This window comes from Astatotilapia calliptera, chromosome 8, assembly GCF_964374335.1.
Source record: "Astatotilapia calliptera chromosome 8, fAstCal68.1, whole genome shotgun sequence".
Lineage (NCBI taxonomy): Eukaryota > Metazoa > Chordata > Actinopteri > Cichliformes > Cichlidae > Astatotilapia > Astatotilapia calliptera.
The window spans coordinates 27,775,212-27,790,986 of NC_137429.1; the positions used below are offsets into that span (position 1 = coordinate 27,775,212).

The 15,775-nt window shown below is 40.6% G+C and overlaps 1 protein-coding gene across 2 annotated transcripts in view; it reads right to left on the bottom strand.

Moving 5' to 3' along the window:
- ca10a (carbonic anhydrase 10 (inactive)a) overlaps window positions 1-15,775 on the bottom strand; it is a 324,693-nt gene that overhangs the window by 211,119 nt on the left and 97,799 nt on the right. The window lies entirely within an intron of this gene.

Below are 15,775 nucleotides of genomic sequence, written 5' to 3' on the forward strand. Positions count from 1 at the left end.
CCAAAAACCTCTCATGTTCAGCTGTTTTTTTGTAAAAAAAATAACAATGTTAGCCTTTTCTGTAGCTATGGGGCATATATGGTATCACTCTTGGCTGGAAGCAGTGCTTAAACAATGGAAAAAACACAAAATTGTTCCAAAAACCTCTCATGTTTAACTGTTTCCCACTTTTTCTTTGGTCATTTTAGCCTTTTTGGCCAGGGTGAAGGAAGTATCTGCCATCAAACAAGAAGACAGCCGCATGTAGCTATGATGATGTTTGCTAGTTCACCTTACGTGCATTAATGTAATAATGTGGTTAGCCTACTCAACGTAAATTACACACGAACAACATTAAGCTACTCACGCAGAGAAGAACGGCTGCTGCTGCCATCATCATCCGTCATCATTTCTGCTACACTGGCAGGGCTAGGGGCCAGGACTCTGCTCTTCGTGTTTTTGGGGGATGTTGCTAACGCCGGGTCCGATAACAGGCAACCCACCCGCAGTACATGTGCTCGGTGTGAGGTCTATCAAATACGGCGCATTTCTCGGCTTTAAAAAAAAAACGCTATGCGTCGCCAGGTGTTTCATCAGATTCGAGGTGTTACCTCCTTTGATAGTATCACAGTATCAGCTTAAAGCACTTGTTGCAGGCTGCTGAGTATGCATCTTTTGCTGTGAAGTACAGCCAGACTTTTGACCGCTTCGCCTTGGGCATTTTTAATCTGTAGCTCTGCTCTACAGATTACCTGGCCCCGCCTATTATCCTCGGAAACGTAAAATCATTGGCTAGAATCTAAAGTGCATCACAGCTCAGGAAAAAAAAGCACTGAAATAAAGCACCGAAATAAAGCACCGAAATGTGCGCTGCTTTTCGGTCTGGTCTGGTTACTACCGTTTATGTCAGAACCGATACCGGTACCCATCCCTAATTCTGAATACTTTGGATTACTTAATATATTATCATGCTGTTTACAACTACGTGAATGTACTATTGCTGTGTGATTTATTACTATTACTGAAGGTCCGCGGCTCTGAACCTTAGTAAAGGGACCTCTGACTAATCTGACTAATTCTCCTTATCTTTCCTCATGTGGTGCATTTTCCATTGTTATACCTCTCTGACCTGTCTTCCCCATGTGATGTTTGTGTAATGTATGTATGGTCAGAAGGGTAAGATGGCGCTGGCAAAGGTCGGCAGCCTTAACCCAATTTCCTTCGAGGTCAACCTTCAGGATCAATAAAGTTTTGAATTGAATTGCTCCTCAAAATTAACAGAGCGGGGCCAAGTTAAAAAAATTAAAACACATTTTTATAGCAGCTGCCGTACAGCTCAATTCAGTATTTGTTCTCTTATTTGACAATTTAGAACACATTCTCATGTAAAAGAATTATATGGTTTTGACAGTTTGGTTGGTTGGTTTGGTGACCATTATCCATTTTGATGTATAGACTTGCAGTTTAACTGCCACTGCACTTTAATTTGTAAAGTTTTTCTTTTAATTAAAAAACAACTACTTTGAGATTTATCCCATTGTCTTTTTTACACTACTCAGAAGCGGCTGTCCTCCTGCTGACAAAAAAGTAACTATGTAACTTTTACTCTGAGAACATTTTAAATGAGCTACTTTTTACTTTTACTTGAGTAAATTTTTAGACAGGTAATTTTACTTGTACTTAAGTAAAATTTCAGCAAAGTAATAGTACTTTTACTTGAGTAAAGTATTTTAGTACTCTTTCCACCTCTGACAGTTACTCATATTTTGTATTTTAAACACGTAACGGCGGTACATGTATTCCGTTACTCCCCAACACTGGTGATTACATGGGGAAAATTCTGGGTTAATTTAGCAAGTTGATAAGCAGCTGTAGACTGTGAATGTAGAAATGAATCAAGATAATAGAAAGATACCCTTGGTATGTCAAATTTGCTTCAAAATTCAGAACCCAGGCTTCAGGGGAGGAGGAAAAGGAAGCGGATGAAGTGCAGATGAGGAACGTGAGAGTAGTGGTTGTGGCAGATGCAGAACAGCAGCAGAAACAGATAATGAAAAAAACAAAACACACAAATAAAGATATAAATCCTAATATCTATACCCATATGTAGTTTGAAAGAGCTTTAAATGATTTCAAGCACACCAGAAGACCTACAACATAATGGCTATAAAAGAAAACAATCAAGGTATTGGAATGTGCCAGTGAAAATGAAAAGTTGGCCTTGGAGCTGATTAAAATTCTTCACTCTGGTCATGTCACAATGAACAGTTTCAAAATCCCTCTATAATGGACTGATTCTTATATAGCGCTTTTCTACTCTCCCGAAGTACTCAAAGCGCTGTATACAACATGCCTCATTCACCCATTCACTTCCTTCTACAATTAAGTGCAATCTAAGCATTCATACACATTCACACTCCGATGGACGCATCGGAGAGCAACTTGGGGTTAGTATCTTGCCCAAGGATACAGACTGGGGAAGCCAAGGATCAAACCACCAACCTTCCAGTCAGTAGCTGACTAGCACTAGCTCTACCACCTGAGCTACAGCCACCCCAACTGGACACTATATACTGTACACCACTCCAGCCAACTACAATAGATTTAGAACTAATTAATACACTGTATTCCATACTAATGGAGCATGCTCACCAAGTCCTCAGTATGCATTTGTGTTTTATCTCTGGATGAAACATTTTACTAGTAATGTTTTCAGACAGACCTGTAGAGCTCTGAATATACTAGTGTACATTGCCATTAGTCAAAGCACCTGAACAGAGAGATATAATTTGAGGTGCAAGAGTGTGTTATATCATCCACAATGTGAAGTCTCTTCTCACAACAACATGGGAGTGGGTGGAACTGAAAGTTGGTTGCTCATTAATTTGGCCACTGTCTTTGGCTTGCAGTGCTGAAACAAGTACAAGATTTTTTTGAATTATGCTCTCTTACTTCCCAAATGTAGGAGACAGGCACCCTGTCAAGGTGACATTTACAGGGCAAACCACCAGCACCAGCTCTTTTTCTCATTCAATTAGTCAGTTCCCGTGGCATTGCTTTACACGGAATGCTTGGAAAAATTGAATAAAAGCTTACGTCACACGAAGCATCCTGTCCACTGAGTGGACATTTTCATACAGATACCTGCTATGTATGCTTGTGAATCACTGCACAGTTACACGGAGACAAACTGACAAAGTCAAATGCCTTCTTGGCATTTTGCTGAGCTTGCCTTAAAAAAAAACTTAAAAAAAAAAAAAGCTACTCCTGTTTAAAGAAATAACTGAATTTTCTGTAAGAATTTGATGTTTAAATTCATTTATCCCTAACCTTTCACATGTCTGCAGTAGCATGTGTATTAGCCGACTCAAGCAAACATGTAAACCATGATTGTCCATTTATTTTCAGAGTTAGGGAATAAATGTTGTAAATGCTGTTCCCCTCTCTCTGATATTCTCCCTGTAAAATGCAGTTAACAGTCTTAACTCTCTCATTGCTAACACCCTGTATTATTGGTGAATATTCAAACTTAATTTACTTGTTTAAATCACATTTTTCTGTGTTTTCAAAAATGTTCTTTATGATGATAATGTTGCAAATGTATTTTTTTCCTCACACCTTTATCAGTATGTGGGTGAAAATACAGGAAAAAATAACTGTGACCCTAAAATAATGTGAAATACATGAAGCTATATATTTAAGACAAACCTTTATCCAATTTTTTCACAGGATCAAGACATGCTGTGATGTATACAAGGCCACAATCAACCTTCGGTTTATGAATAGGCATTTTGGAAAAATATTGAACTTCTCTTACCTCAGTCCTGCACTTCCACAGGACTGAAAATACCTCAACCCTAGAGTGTGTTGAGGTCACGTCCACTTCTGCTACTGCTGTATGCCTTTACTTTTCTGATGACTCCTATGACTCCATTGGGTGTGTTACTACTGGAATACTGACTTTCCTAGGCTTTGAGACATTCAATTTATCCATCTTACATGTTCCTCTGTACTGATTTAATGCAGAGCAGAACCTTGTGAAACACAGGTTACTTTGGACTCGTTTCACAACCTTGGTTGTAAATACCCACTGAGGAGACCACAGTGAAAATGTTGAACACTCAAAACACAGAGATGCCCTAGACAAGTCAGAGGGCAAACAGTAAACTCTGCTGTTTGCCGTCTGCCAAGTTTTTTGGACTGAAGACTTAAGCTGTGTCCCAAAACGTCGGCCAAAACGGACCTGGCCTTCGCGGTCTACGTGGGCCGGGTCCTTCGAAGACCGAGAAGGCTGGAAGTGCGAGGCTGTGGGACGGTCTAGCCTTCAGATGTGCGTCACCGCTGTGTCGGTGGAGTTTAATAAACTCGTCCATCTGCTCCTTGATATCTAAAATATAACAGGACACTGGCGTAAATTCTCCGTCTTACACTTCTGTTTAATCAGTTTTCTGTTTTACGTTTATTCAGCTGTGTGAAAATTCCGGAGGAACCCACCCGACGGATTAATAAAGTTTTATTTAAAGTTTTATTTAATCTAATAACTTTAGCACGTTAAAAGTTTATTTTGTGACCCAGAAAGATTAATAAGACTAATTTTAAAACTCAGAAATTTGGCTGGGCCGCGCTATGAATTCTGGGATATGGTGAGCCACGAAGGACACACCCGGCCCATCCTTCAAATTCGGGGAAATGAAGGACGCATTTGTCGGCCGCATTTGAGGGAGTCGACGAATTGGGACAGTCTTCGTTGCCTGGCTGTGACGTAATCGGCCTTCAAATGCGGCCTCTGAAGGATGCAGCCGACGTTTTGGGACACAGCTTTACTTTGTCTTCAGACCACCTAGCTAATCTGGAAGCTAAAAGGCAGACATTGCTTGGGTCAAGTCCTGCTTTTATCATGAAGCATAAAGCAAGATTTAGATCCAGTATGCAGGGTACAGGAGGAAAAAATACACTCAAAAGCTGTTTTATTGCCGGTGACATTTCAGAAATACAAAAGCAAAAATGAAGGAAACATTGAACCTAGGTATACAAAACATTAGAAACTAGGGAGCCCATAACGCAGATAAAAAACACACATTAATGGCATTAAGATGTGACAGGGAACAACAGGAGATGGACACGATAAATACACAGTTGGTGTTGAGGCTACGGGAGAACATTTGGGAAACACAGCAGGAACATATCTGGGATGATGAGACGGAGAAAGTAAAACTGAACATGACGTACAGGAGACAAGAGATTTAACAAAGTAAAACATGAAAGAACACTGGGACAACAACTAAGACATATGAACTTGACATAGACAAAGTTAAACATATAAAGACACATGACTGACTAAGGAGATGAGACTAACTATAGAGGCTGGAACACAAAGGAATACAGAAGAGAACAAATCAGGAACAATACGACAACAGGACCTAAACTAGACATGGAAGCACAGGAGACAAAAGATTACTAAAGTACAACAGGAAATAACAAAACATGGAATTACAAACAGACGAAAACTAGACAAAGCATGGGGACACACAATGGAAACGAGATGACTACAATGAGGGAGAAAACTAAAATTCAAAAACTAAAACTTGGGACTGAATTTGATGATAAACATAAATTTAGAATATCAATATACAGAAAGCCCAGGACATACTGAATGTAAACAAAACTTGAAACACTGGTTCCAAATCCGGGGATCCTAACAGCTTTACTAGTTTTCTATAGACATTTTAATAATTTTACTGTTGTGATTTTACTTTTGCACCTTATCTTGCTTTGATATAATATTAGAGATTCAGTGCTGTGTTACATTACAGGTCAAACAAGTGTGGCCAAATGAGTGTGTATCTTAATCAAACTAAAGAGCTTACTGTGTTAAACCTGTTATTGCAAACATGTTAAATAGCAGTTTAGCAGATATACCAGTATACTTATTTATGAAAATTAAATAATTAGGTTATTTTAACATAAGGCAACTAAAACTACTCAACATAAAAAATAAATAAATTTAAACGTAAATATTCCAATTAACATATAAAAACTGCAGTTATAACACAGGAAATGAACTTTGACAATGCCAATAAATCTATTGCCTGCAACCAATGTACATTTTTTTCATGCTAATCCAACAGACTGTTTTTCAGTGTTCTATTTGCTATGCAGGGATTAAAACAGTTTAGAAAAAATATGGTCCTTGACAGAGTTTAGAATTATTTTGTCTCCCCAAGTTTCTGTTTGACAACTTTCAGTTGCTCTTATTTAAAATAAAGAGCAAAATTATTCCCACTGACTGTGTGTGAGTGTGTGTACCTATATGTTCATATCTGACACATCTTGATGTTGTATGCTCTAGGAAAACAAAGGGCAAGGTAATGATGTGATCTGATCATTTCAATATTGTGAGCTGTATTAGCAGATTATCCAAAGTTTCTTGTGTTCCCAGGGCTGGAAGACACGTCAATAAATCCGTAGCCTGATTTTCTTTATCCAGAGTACAGTTGCATCATTAGGCTTTGCTCCATCGTATTCTCTTTTTTTTCTTAACAAGTTTTACACTTGACAGATCCAGAATCTTTAGAACATAAATTAGACAACTTACAAGTGATTTTGTGTGACATGTGCACTATAAAAATACTTATGTGAGTTACAGTTTAAGATTCATTCAGTAAAAGAGTTTTTATCTTTTGTGTTTCTAAGGCAGGGGGCGAGCCTTGAGGCTTTGAGCGAGATTACATGGGGAATACTGAGCAGAGACAGAACAAACTCCTTTTTCTCTCCTAAGCAAAGGCCTCAGGTGAAGCCTCAGGTGAAGTCCAAAGTCATATTTTCTGTCACATGTTGTTTCTGAAAAAGGTTAAATGAGGTCATATTTGTTTTGGAATTATTTTTGTGCTTTCTGCAATCTGAAGTCTGTCTGTGCTCATGAACTATTTTGGGTAACAAGAGGGCTTTGCAAACACACCTACAACGTTCATTGACAGATGGCTCCCTTTTTTCCACGTACATTTTTAGCAAATTTCCAATGTTACATTTAAGGCACATGAGAGCTATTTACTTTCTTAATCATTTATCCAAATGTGGGTCCAGGGGCTGGAGCCTATTCTAGCTGACAACATGGAGGGGTGGAATAACACAGAGAGGATCACTAATGAGTGGGAAATGAAAGTGGAGTACCTGGTTGACACTAAAATCTTACATTCCCTATTATGATAACTTTCCCCATAAGAACTGTGCACAAAATAAAAGACCTTGAGGATAAACAGCCTGTCTGATATCAACAGATTGAATGGGCCTGCAGTTGAACTGGTATATCTTGGAGAAGCGAGATCTAACACTAAAAGCAAAGTCAGTTTACCAGTCAATCTACTTTTCTATCCAACTCTTTGGTCATGAGCACTTCAATGTGACCAAAAGTAGGACATCAAATATGATATAGCCTGCTAAGATGGATTTCATTCAGAAGGAAACCAAACAGTAAATGCGTTTTTATACTTGAGGAGACTTTAAAGGAGTCAGCCGAAGTTGTTGGGGAATCTTAACAGTATGTGACCTGGACACTGGAGAGGTATTCAATAATATCCAACTAGGAGGAAACCAAGAGGGACATCAGTAGACTGTATATAAAAGATAGTGGTATCTTCTTGGTTTTAAAAGTGAAGCCAGTGGAATGAACCTACTATCCCTACTGCGTCTTGTCTCCTTAATGGCAAATAATTGTCCTTGAACTTTCTATCATTATTATTGTTATTATTATTTTATAGTATTGTTCTGTTTATTTTTATCCTCCTGCTACTAAACAAATTTCCCCTTGTGGGACAATAAAGAAATTGAATTGAATCTGCATTATTTTTCAAGCCCAGTAAAACGTTTGAATTTTTACAATCAATGTGGAATGCACCTTACTGCCCAAATGGTAGTAGTCTATGCTGTCTGTGCTTCATACAATGTGACCTTCAAAGTGCTAAAAACAATGACATCACAGGTATATATGAGGTTGGTGGTATTCTATATATATTTTTAAAAAGTACTATGTATGTGTTTATCTTATTTCCCTGTGCCACCTTTGTAAAAAATATTAAAAACATAGCTGTGAGCCATGCTTACAGACAGACAGACAGACAGACAGACAGACAGACAGACAGACAGACAGACAGACAGACAGACAGACAGACAGACAGACAGACAGACAGACAGACAGACAGATAGATAGATAGATAGATAGATAGATAGATAGATAGATAGATAGATAGATAGATAGATAGATAGATAGATAGATAGATAGATAGATAGATAGATAGATAGATAGATAGATATTTTTTGTTGTGTGTGTCCTGTTCCAAGCACATTCATTTCCCCTGGTGCTCCACTTAATGGAGCTTCTTCACATGGAGCATCGAGGCTCTCAGAGGACCTTCAAAGGTCTGCTGGTCTTTCATCAGCCTCGGGGCATCTTCACTACTACTGCCTTAAAAATAATTACTGAACAGCTGAAACGCAGAGCAATATTTCTCCTGCACTACACTAGACCCCTGAGGTCTGATTGCCAAATCATTTGATGTATGATATGAATGAGGCAAGAGAAACTGGAGCTTATGCATGAATAACAAATAGGAGATGTACATTTCTGATTTTTGCAGTTCCTTAAACTTTAAGATGAAGATTAGATCAAACATGGTGGTATTTATATTTCCTAAATTTAAATAAAAGAAAACTGACACTAGATCCTTACAATATGGCATAGAGCATGAGCTGATATTTAGAAGGGGACATTAAGGCCTCTGATCAGCCACTGTTGTAGCCAAAAGGTCTCTTACTACTAATGTTTTATTCATTTTCTCTTTCTTCTGTTTATTTTCTGTGTTCCCTTTCCACACTAGATTCTTCCCTTTTTGCCCTAGCTCTGGATCCCCCTCTCTTTTCATCTTTAAGCTCTTTTCTTTCTTTGCTTCTTCCTCTGTAGCTCTGCTAGCATGACTGCCACTCCACAAACTCTTACAGCACTTATAAAATGGATACCCTGCTGAGACCAGCCACCACTCCTTGCATGAGTGGGAAATGAGAGGTATTGTGGGGGAGAGACAGAGAGAAATGTGATGACAGAAAGTACAGAAACAGCACCAGAAGTGGGGACCCTGAATCACTGCCACTTATAAGTCACAAGTGACTAGCAGGAGCTTAGCTGTTTATTTTCATTTGACATTAAAGAAGAAGGCTTTTGTTTCCAGGGGTTCCTCTCGTAAAATGACTAAATGGAGTGTAGGACAAAAACAACAGCACTAGACATTAGTCAAGTTGTTGCATTTTTCTTGACAAGGACTCTTGTGACAGCAAGAATAATCACCCTAATGAGGAGAAAAAGCACAGGCAGCCCGGTGTTCCTAATCTAAGACCAACCCCTAATCCGAACAAAGCATCAACCTGTGAAAAATGAAAAGAAAACTGAAAAAAACTGGGGTTATCCACATTCTGCTTTAATATTGTCAGATGTGAGAAGCTCCTCCATTTCCACTGAGCTAATGTGTGTCTCACCAGACTCTATAATGAAAAACTTTAATGAAAAGTGCTGACACTAAATAAGCAGTATCCACTATAATCCAAATATTTTCCTTTGCTTTGTTTGAGTTTAAACGCTTTATTGTTTTTTTCCCCCACGTTATATATATAGAAGCAATTAAAAACACATTATTATTATTATTTATTTAACTTAACATTTAAACAAATTCTATGTCTCTGTAAAAACTGATTTTGCAGGACTGCCTGTCTGACCCACTCCAGCCCACAAAGAATAGAAGATTCACTGGGCCTTATTTTAATGATTCGTTTAATCTTATCCAATCAGTTAAGACTCCTACCCATGAGCGTGGACAAACTTCTATCCTGTGGTCTGTAGCTACATGATATTCATATTTGCAAGCTTAAGCTTTCGGATCATATGCCTGTCTTATTTCAAATTTCTGCCCCATGTTCCTCAGTTAAACCTCTTCTACCTGTCCATCAGTACCACATTCTTTCAAATTTTAGACTAATCTCTAAACTGTCTTTTTTGTCTGAAGCTTTAGAAAAAGTTGCTGACCTCCTGATCAGGCTCATGGGCCACTAATCATAACAAGCCTTCCAGTAATACATTCGCAATAATCTCCAAGCCCTTCGCAATGCTCTATCGTCACTACTTCTAGAGGATGTCTTCTTTGGGGATCTGCATGGCCCGGGAGCTTAAGATTAAACGTATTCTACGCTAGATTCGACACAGCGAACACCATGAGACCGGACAGTGTGCGCACCGCGGATGACGTCAGTGCGCACACTGTGTCTGAGGAGGATGTGCGGAAGTGCTTCAGGAAGGTGAACGCACGCAAAGCTACTGGTCCGGACGGGATTCCCGGCCGCGTCCTCAAGTCATGCGTGGCTCAGCTGGCTGGAGTGTTCACGCACATCTTCAACCTTTCCCTCTCTCTGTCTGTAGTCCCAGCCTGCTTCAAAATGGCCACCATCGTCCCTGTACCCAAATCCTCCACCATCTCCTCATTGAACGACTGGCGACCTGTAGCCCTGACCCCCATCGTGAGCAAATGCTTCGAGAAGCTGGTCAGGGACTTCATCTGCTCTGCACTACCCGACTTACTGGACCCTCTACAGTTCGCATACCGCCACAACAGGTCCACTGATAATGCCATAGCCCTGACACTACATACTGCCCTGTCACACCTGGAGAAGAGAGACACGTATGTGAGAATGCTGTTTGTAGATTACAGCTCAGCATTCAATACCATCGTTCCCTCGAAGCTGGACAGGAAACTGCAGGATCTAGGACTGAGCAGCTCCCTCTGCAGCTGGATCCTTAGCTTCCTGTCTGACAGACGCCAGGTGGTCAGACTGGGCAGCATCACCTCATCCCCCGTCACACTGAACACTGGTGCTCCACAGGGGTGTGTACTGAGTCCTCTCCTATACTCACTCTACACCTACGACTGCACAGCCACTAACTACTCCAACATCATTGTGAAGTTTGCGGACGACACTACAGTGGTGGGTCTTATCACCAACAGTGATGAGACAGCTTACAGGGAGGAGGTCAGCGCCCTGACCCACTGGTGTCAAGACAACCATCTCACCCTCAACGTCGCAAAGACAAAGGAGTTGATAGTGGACTTCCGGAGGTGCAGAGAAGTACACACCTCCATCACCATCAACGGCGCTGCTGTGGAGAGAGTGAGCAGCTTCCGGTTCCTTGGTGTACACCTGACTGAGGATCTTACGTGGTCAGTACACACAAACAAAACAGTGAAGAAGGCGCAGCAGCGCCTCTTCTTTCTCAGGAGACTGAAAAGATTCGGCATGAGCCCCCGCATCCTCAGGACCTTCTATCACTGTGCCATTGAGAGCATCCTCACTGGATGCATCACCACCTGGTATGGCAACAGCACCGCCTACAACTGCAAAGCTCTCCAGCGAGTAGTGCGGTGCTCTGAACGGATAATTGGAGGTGAGCTTCCCTCCCTCCAAGAGATCTACAGGAAGCGGTGCCTGAGGAAAGCGGGGAGGATCATCAAGGACTCCAGTCACCCCAGCCATAAACTGTTCAGACTACTTCCATCAGGAAGGAGGTTCTGCAGCATCCGGTCCCGTACCAGCAGACTGAGAGACAGCTTCTTCCACCAGGCCATCAGACTGCTGAACACTTCATAGACACCTCAGCTTCACTACTGGAACTTTAACATTATGCACTCCATACTGTACAGTAATGCCACTGTTTTGCACATGTCTCACTCTGTATATTTTATTTTATTTATTTTATATATTTTATTTATTGTTTACTCTATTTAATTTGTAAAATATGTGTACACACACACACACACACACACACACGTAGAAAAATATTTAGTATACACATCCAGAAATGCATATACTATTATATATTGTACATATATTTATTAGTTTCAGATGTAGCCATTCTTGTATTTTGCTTGTTTACATTATTGTATTTTGCACAACTCTGTTGCTTGTGAAGCTCGCACACAAGAATTTCACTCACATGTGCTGTACCAATGTACCTGCACCATGTGATGTGACAATAAAAGTGATTTGATTTGATTTGATTTGAGCTGCTGCCAGTCCCCTCTTCCCCAAACCTCAGCATCAGTTCACGATCCTTCATTCACCATTGTCAAATCTAAATGAGGATGCGGACCCAGCTAGAGAATTGTAAGATTAAAACCCTACAAATACATGTAAAAACACAACATTATTATAAGTCTTTGGCTTTTCGTCATGTGTGAAATCTGGTTCAAAACCCTCTGAAAACCTTCTTCCAGCTCACAGCCTTCAAGCCATTTTGGAAAACAACTCATCTGAATAAGTAGCTAGCTAGCTAGCTAGCTAGCTAACTAGCCTACAGTTTCATAAGCATGTAAAAGTCTGACGTACGTGTAGTCAGTGTTGGGGAGTAACGGAATACATGTACCGCCGTTACGTATTTAAAATACAAAATATGAGTAACTGTATTCCGTTACAGTTACCGTTTAAAAAGGTGGTATTTAGAATAGAGTTACTTTGTTGAAATAAATGGATTACACAGCGGTACTTCCCTGTTTCATATTGTGGCGGGTCAGGACTGTTTGGGTTTTGTTTGACAGCTACGTTCTTTTGTTCCAGGCGGCAGCGTTACGGTTGCCATGGTTACAGGGTGACACTCGCTCTCTCTCTCTGAGTGTTTCCTGGGTGAGAGAGCGCCTTTTTGTTGTTGTTGTGCTAAGCTAATAGGCAGAACGCTACAGGTATAGCTCTAAAGAATGTAGCATCATAGGCAGTGTAGTCCATGCTGCGGAGAATGGACTGCCATACCCGTTATGTGTCGAGGGAGGGAGAAAAAGGGAAAGTACGAGTTGTCATTGAGCAAAAACGGGAGCTGGAAGCATGTATATATAATAATAACCACTGCAGCCAAGAAGAGTGCCTGACGAGCCCAGTTGTAAGTAAGCTATTAAGACTCGACTGTACACTGTGTTCGTGTTTTCCTCCGAAACAATAAGTTCCGTTGGAGCAGCCTTTCAACGCCTCTCTGTCTGTCTCTCCCAAGCAAAGTTGACCCAGACAACAAAGTAGAGCTATTTTTCGGCTACGAGCCCGACACAGAACCCACCGTATTAGCCAGAGGTCCCTTTAATAATAATAATAATAATAATGGATTGGATTTATATAGCGCTTTTCAAGGCACCCAAAGCACTTTACAATGCCACTATTCATTCACTCTCGCATTCATGGAGGCAAGCTACGGTTGTAGCCACAGCTGCCCTGGGGCAGACTGACAGAAGCGAGGCTGCCATTTCGCGCCATCGGCCCCTCTGGCCAACACCAGTAGGCGGTAGGGTAAAGTGTCTTGCCTAAGGACACAACGACCAGGACAGAGAGCCCAGGGATCGAACCGGCGACCTTCCGGTTACAGATACGCTTCCCAACCCCCTGAGCCACGGTCACCCCTACGGTTCGGAGCCGCGGACCTCCAGTAACAGTAATAAATCACAGCAATAGTACATTCACGCAGTTGTAAACAGCATGATAATATATTAAGTAATCCAAAGTATTCAGATTACGTTACTCTCATTGAGTAACATAAAGGAATACGTTACAGAATACATTTTGGGGCATGTATTCTGTAATCTGTAATGGAATACATTTTAAAAGTAACCTTCCCAACACTGCGTGTAGTTTACCTGCCTGCTAATACTTAACTGATCGTTGACTTCTGGTTGCAAATAAACTGCTATCTGCTTGCTTATTTAACATGAAGGCAAATGAAACAACCTGAACAAGTATAATATTACGAACGGAGAATTACTTAGTGTGACACAACATGCTTAATACTTTTGCATGCATATTAATGGATAAGTATTGTAATTTTTCCAGACAAACCCAGTGAGTATACTTTAGTATTAACAACAAATTAACTACACTTTCACTTCCTATTCTCTTGTCCCAATTGATTGCAGTGCAGTCTATGGCTGCCTGCATACTACTTGCTTCAGCATGATAGTGCTCATATTTAAGTTTGTCTGTTATCCCTCACCTCATCGACGCTCACACTGCAGAAATTAGACAATTTAATTTCTTGAGTTTCAAAATGTGTTGCTGAGCTGCTGAGGTCAAGGTTTATATGTGTGTTTGTATGTGGACATGAATTGTGTTTGGTGATTACTACAGTGAGAGCGCAAAGCTACCATCACACTGGGGGCTAATAGCCTGAAGGAGAACACATGGTAGTATCACTTGATTTAGAGCTATTGGTGTACAATTGCTTTTGTAATCTCTTGAGCCTGCGTGACCTGAAAAGCTATGAGTACAAAGGGCCTGTGCTATGTTTAGCCCCATGTTTTCTTCCATCAGTAACAACACATTTAACTTAAAGCAGTGGCTATGCTGTAAATCCAAGACTGAAGAAAAGAGAAGAGCGGGAAGAGGAGATGGAGGGAGGACTGCTTACTACAGGATGCTAGTTATCTTCACATTTATTCCCTGCTAGATCTAATGCATTTGCTGATTCACTCTAAAAACTATTTTTAAGTATTTTTTTTATTGTAGTTTTCATTAGAGCACATGTATTAACATACACTGAAATTAGAGAAGTAGTTTCAGTGCATAAACTTTACCACCTTACTAAACCCCTGACCACTTGTCCACAGACAATTCTTGTAAATCTCCTTTAAATAAAATGAAGCTTACTCTCCATAGCTAGTTTTACTTTCCAATTTCATCTCATTTTGAGTATGTTGCACCTGTCTCAATGGACAACTTTTGGACAGTCATTCCCTTTCTGCTCACTCTAGAACAAGGACCAGCATAAGAACCCATTTAAGATGGTGGACCTGGATTTAAACCATAGGATGAAAGATTTATAGTTGAGCAACTGATCATAGTGCTCAGTTTGACATGTGGCAAATAAATTGTTTGTACAGAAAAAGACAAATTATTCAGTGATTGATTTTTGATAGTAGGTGTACCTCGTTTTTCAGTGCATGTGCATGTACACATACTCCTCCATCCACACCCAAAATGGATACAAATACTCACCTCAGGATAGCAAGAACCTAGTGCCTAACAAAAGATAATGTTACAATGTGTAAACAGATGCTTTCTATTATGTTGACAGGAGAGAAGGACAATTGCTGCCTAAGCAAAAACCTTTAGTGAGCCCTTATATGTCAGGAGTATCGGAACAGCTGAGACGCATTTTCTCTAAACACCACATCTCTGTGGTTTTCAAACCCCAAAACACACTTTGCTAAAAATTGGTCCACCCAAAGGATCACACAAACAGAGTAATATAGTGCATACTGTTAAGTGCCAATATATACACATGGCTGGAGATGGCACTGGATGGCACAACACAAAAGAGCCACCTCTTATGGCCAGGCTATTTATGTTGTTTCTGTCCTGCTCCAGGATTATACTGCATTATACTGTTCCCACAACACAACTTCAGCTCTTCAGAAGCACCTGCACAGACAGCATGTGTGGCAGGGGTATGGTCTCTGGCTCTGCTGCAGTAGAGGGGTGGCACAGTATGCTCACGGGGTGGTGCCGGGAGGTTGGAGGGGGCAGGTGAGAGGGACTGGAATTAATGAACTCTCCCCTCTTTTTAGTGTATGGAGTTGGGAAGGAGCAGTGGGTGTGGGACTGTGCTGAAGCAGTGGGAAATACTGTGTTTCAAAATAAAGGTGCTATGACACTCGAACACCGTGTGGGTCCTGATCATTTCACAGCATGCTAACGCTAAGCTAGCCAAGAACCCGGAGTGATGTTAAAG